The sequence below is a fragment of the Sinocyclocheilus anshuiensis genome, unplaced genomic scaffold, assembly GCF_001515605.1.
Source record: "Sinocyclocheilus anshuiensis isolate Anshui unplaced genomic scaffold, SAMN03320099.WGS_v1.1 scaffold2020, whole genome shotgun sequence".
Lineage (NCBI taxonomy): Eukaryota > Metazoa > Chordata > Actinopteri > Cypriniformes > Cyprinidae > Sinocyclocheilus > Sinocyclocheilus anshuiensis.
Genome location: NW_015557276.1, coordinates 433,964 through 439,646, shown reverse-complemented (window position 1 = coordinate 439,646; position 5,683 = coordinate 433,964). Strand labels below are relative to the sequence as shown.

General features: G+C 34.2%; 1 pseudogene; it reads right to left on the bottom strand.

The window, feature by feature from the left end:
• Positions 1 to 3,754: 3,754 nt before the first annotated feature.
• LOC107679053 (tctex1 domain-containing protein 2-like) overlaps positions 3,755 to 5,683 on the bottom strand; it is a 3,028-nt pseudogene continuing 1,099 nt past the window's right edge.

The following is a 5,683-nucleotide window of genomic DNA, read 5'->3' as shown; positions in this document are numbered from 1 at the left end:
CATCTTTTTACTAAGTAGTATATTATTAATCATGTATTGATACCAATACTGCTACCCAGGGCAGGACTTAGGGGGGCGGGGGCCCCTGGGCTTGAGGTTATGTTTGGGCCCTATTCCTACACTACAAATGCCCTCAAATAGAATATCATTATGGAATAACACAAAATACACAAACATGTGCTTTGAGGTTCATAAATAGTACAATTAATATGCAACATGTCTATGCTATAGTCAAAGTTTAAATGTAACATTAAATATTCATTATAATATAATAAACAGGATGTGTTTTCTCAGCTGAGATATCAAAACCCTGAAATAACTTTGAGCAAAACAAAAAAACAGAGATTTTGGCTTATTAGTATTATAAAAGTTATTGTGTGAGCGGTCGCACTGGCGCGACCACCGCGTTGTTTAACTCATAAGCGCTGCCATTTCTGTTGCATATGAGAAACATCAAATGGCAAACGAAGCTGAAAGCATAACGAAACCGCGCTACTCTTTTGAGCTGCGCAGTGCTTCGAGTGTAGAGCATGGTTTATACTTGCCGCGTCAGCACAAGCGCAAAGGTGCGCGCAGCAAAAATGATGCGAATATTGAGGAAACGATGGATGGTTTTCATGCTAAAGTGAAGTAAAAGACTGCTTCTTAAACCAGAGAAGGTGAACATGTTGGTATTCTTGTGGGGGGAAAAAAATATGCAAGCACTGTCACCAACAGCAAGTTTAGATTTACTTTTATTTTTGTTTTCATTTTGAAAAGCTTGTATCTTTGCTGTTTACCTCACGTTAATATGGAGGCTCTCTTTTATTAATTTTTTTTTTTATTTGATTCCTCAGTGTTTGCTAAACGTTCTGTAATCTATTAGTCAGTATATAATACAGCATGTGGTGTATGCCATGCCTAATCTTATTTTTTCATTTTGAAAAGCTTGTATCTTTGCTGTTTACCTCACGTTAATATGGAGGCTCTCTTTTATTAATTAATTAAGAATAATAATTAATCCATCTTTTGTTTTAGTCTTAAAAAATGAAAGTTGTGTAGATGTATGGAACCAAAACAGTGACAAAAAGATCGCGAATTCGAAAGTGAAAGCATCCGAAGCCCGCAGTTTAACACAGCAAAAGAGAAACTCCCATTCACAAAATTCAAATCACAAATAATACTACTTATGGTAAAGAACGGGTTGAATGTTAACCACTTTCGTTTCCATGTAACTATAAACTATGATAAAAGTTCATCAGCATGCACTGATTAATCCCATGTTGTAGCAAAAAATAAATAAATAAAATAAAAATATTGCGCCCAAATCATGTGCTTGTGCGACCAACTGAGAAAGTTAGTCGCAAAAGAGTGACCAGTGGGAAGAGTGATTCTGGAGCCCTGATGAGTGAGTTGAATCAACGGATTCATTTAAAAAGCGGATTCATTTAACTTTGCAAACGACTGTACTTATAGCCTGATTGAATCATTTGCTGGTCCGTGTAACACTGAGGAACAAAACACTGTTGTTCGGAGACGCAGCGGTTCTGCCGTTTGTTATATTTTCTTTCTGACGGAGCAAAACGTAATTTTGTGTCTGAACGGTACTCTGTAAGTTGTTGTTTATTGTACATTTGCGATCGTGCAGATATTAAAAAAGGACTCTTGTTTGTGTGATAGGCTAAGTCCTATATCACAGGCATAGCTATGTTATAAAAACAGAAACTCATTATACTTATAGCCTGATTGAATCATTTGCTGGTCCGTGTAACGCTGAGGAACAAAACACTGTTGTTTGGAGACGCAGCGGTTCTGCCGTTTGTTATATTTTCTTTCTGACGGAGCAAAACGTAATTTTGTGTCTGAACGGTACTCTGTAAGTTGTTGTTTATTGTACATTTGCGATCGTGCAGATATTAAAAAAGGACTCTTGTTTGTGTGATAGGCTAAGTCCTATATCACAGGCATAGCTATGTTATAAAAACAGAAACTCATTAAATTGCTATTTTTTATTTAAAATCATTTTGATGACATTTCTTCCCCACTATGTGTAACGGCAGTAAGACGCGAGATTGCGTTCAAAACTCATCAGATGATCGCATAATTTAGTGGAACATTAATGTAGTAACATAGAATCATCCTCTGTATGACATTTCTTCCCCACTATGTGTAACGGCAGTAAGACGCGAGATTGCGTTCAAAACTCATTAGATGATCGCATAATTTAGTGGAACATTAATGTAGTAACATAGAATCATCCAATGTAAAGAAATGAGGTCTGAACATTTGAGAATTTATCATTATCTTTCTATGCGCGCTCTTTGGGGCTAATTGCTTCATGGAGCTGTTTAAGTAGCCATGTGATAACAAACCAATAGGTGCAGACGCGATTCAATACGTGTGTCCTTCTTCTATGTGAAATAATCATAAATACCAGTTTATGCTGTTTGATTGTGGCCTCGAAGGTCGTAGTTGTAAGCTGTAGCCCCGGCTGGCCCGTTCAGATCTTGCGTGCGCAGTGGAAATGCGGCTAATAATTTCTGAATTCTGACTGGCATATAACGAACAAATCAAACAAATGTAAACGGGCAAAGGCGGGGCCCCTACAAGGCGGGGCCCATGGGCTGCAGCCCACTCAAGCCCAATGGTAATTCCGGCCATGGGGGTAAGTGATTAATGACAACATTTTCATTTTGGGGTGGAGTATCCCTTTAATAGGTTTAGCCTTCAGAAGTAAAATTTGTGTCAACACATCAGACACTTTATTATTAAAATATAATTGTTTTATTTTATTTATTATGTTATACTTTATTTTATTATTTTATTTTATTTTATTTTATTTTCTGCTTCTTTTTTCTTATTTTACTTCTAGTTTTGTTTTTTTACTGGCTTTGACAATTAATAACACAGCCCAATTTGTTTGTGACAGTATGATCTGTTTGCATCTGTAGTCATTTTCACACCTGTGGGCTTTCTATGCTAGTCCATCACTGTCAGTACAGCGATCACACTGACTGCTATTCAGCAACACAGACAGCTGCAAAACAAATGGCCAATGACCGATGGGCAGGGAAAAGGACACCAGTCTCTCATCACACAATTATATCTCATCAACGGTGACTGAAATGGAGAAATGACATCCCAATTTTTAGATTACGCTGAGGAAAAGAAGAAATTCCCACTGAAAATTTCCTGAAAATGCAACAGCTGATTTTCCTGATGTGCATAACAACAAAACACAATAATAATCCTTGCAGGGTCAAAGGTAATTTCTAAAATCCATTCCACAATATTCACCATATCCTTAGATTCCAGGGTGAAAGTGGATAAACTGGCTCTTGTAAGTCCCAAAGACAATCAGTAGGGGGCCCCTTACACATTTAATAAATATAATGTCAATATTTTCATTAATGCTGCATTTATATCCATGCAAGTGCATGTTAAAGCTATTATAATAATTCGTTAGATGATAATAATATAATTAATATTAAATAATATAACTGTAATTTTTAGAATTCTTATTAATATAACAAAATATCACAGTCAATCATATCAAATTAATATGTGTGAAAAGCGAAAATATTATAATATAAAAGCTTGACCAATACAGAATGATAATGACAAAAAAAAATGTATGTATTTTATATAAATATTTATTTAAAAATCTAACATTTTCAGCATTGTTAAGATGAACAAAAAAAAATGGACAAAGACAGTAATGTAGGAAAAAAACCATACAGCGAGGTATTCAGACAAACAAACATGGATGCAATTGATATAAAAAAAAAATAAGAATAAATATCACAAAAAAAAAAAATACTGTAAAATCAACTACAAATGTATGGTCCTCAGCACATCTCCTGTGTGTCTTCAGTAATAATACACACCAAACGCAGCAGCCACACAGAACAAGCTGTCCTATCATAAAAAGAACATGAAAATAATAAAGAGATGAACATCACATTTCAAAATCACTTTAATGTAAAAATGATTCCTCACTTACATTCATAAATATATCTTGAGCAAAGCTGTCTGTATCTGCATCCCACAAGCAGCGTGCAGCCATCCTGTGAAAAAAGTTTCCTTATGCCACAAACATGCAAACTGTATCTTAAAAAATATATATATATATATATAATTATTATGAAACACAAACTTATATAATTAATCATATGTAAATAATTACTTTATTTTATAAAATAATTATAATCCCAATATGCAAGTAATGAAATAATTAAGTAGAATAAATTAAAATAAATTATATTTAAATATCGTATTTAATTTTTTAATGTCATGTGATAAATAAAATTTAAAAATAAAATAAAATAAATATATGCGTCTAAAGGTGTGTCATATATAACAAACACAATTTTGTTTCACTGCAGGGTTTTTTTTTTGGTTTTTTTTGGCTCAAGATCTTGACAAGTCAGATCTGCAAATACAAACAACTCTGGGTTTCAGATGCCCTGCAATATTGGTTTCACATCATGAGACCACATTGAGTCAGACTGTATCTTACTCAATGTAGGTGGCCTAGAAGATCAGTAGAAACCTCAGATACGTGACAAACAACCCAAAGGTCACAGCTAAACATCTGAGGATGCATCTTTTGCACGTGATAATGTCTGTGGGTCATGGGTCTACTGCACAAAAAACACAGTACGACTGCTCAGGTTTGCTAAAGATTCGTTTGAAACCATCCTGATTTCACAATTCATTCATTTTCCTAAGAAGCAACGGCTTACTTGACTCCCTCTCCACGCTGCTCTCCAATGACCACCTGCACGATGAGCTTGTATCTGTCAAAGCCCACATCTGAAAACACAACGATCTGCTGTCACTCAATACTCAAAGCATCAATCAAAATCAAAGTTTAGCCAAAAAAAATTTTAAAAAATAAATAGTTTTCATGTTCAATTGTATGTAAAATGATTTTGTTTCAGACACAAAGACTGCTGAAATCCGGCATTGGGCATTTTCTTCATTAAAGTTTTTTTTTTTTTTTTGCGTTTCAACATTAACAGAACAAAATAAAACTATAAGTCCTTACAGACTGAGATATGCTTAATGATGCATACTACAACAGAGAAACAAAAAGCAAGAAATAGATTCAAATTTAAATTAAATACACACGTACACTGTATGCGGTTAAACAAAATCATGCTGATTAAAAATATCTCACTGATTAAAAATAATTTCCTAGCCTTATAACTTCTCATAGTTTTTAAAACCTTTTAAAGACAATAAACTGGGGTGCTGCTTTCAAAATACTGCATTTATAACATATTTTCATATAAAAAGTAAACAATTTATAACAAAGTCTACATTTTTGTCCTCCAAATATATTCCAAATTTCACCATGTCTGAAGTATTAGACAGATAGATAAATAGATAGATAGATAAATAGACAGACAGACAGATATATAGACAGACAGACAGACAGACACAGAAAGATAAATAGACAGACAGATATATAGATATACAGGCAGACAGATATAGAAAGATAAATAGACAGACAGATATATAGATATACAGATATACAGACAGACAGATATCTTTGGCAAAACCCCCCCTGAGTCTCAAAAAATTAAAAAACATTAAAAACTCCCACCAAGAAACAATCCTGACCAAACTGTAAATAAAAGCGGTAGTTAGTGCAGCTCTGCCGAGCCTCAGGCCTGTACATACTTAATGGCAGGATCCG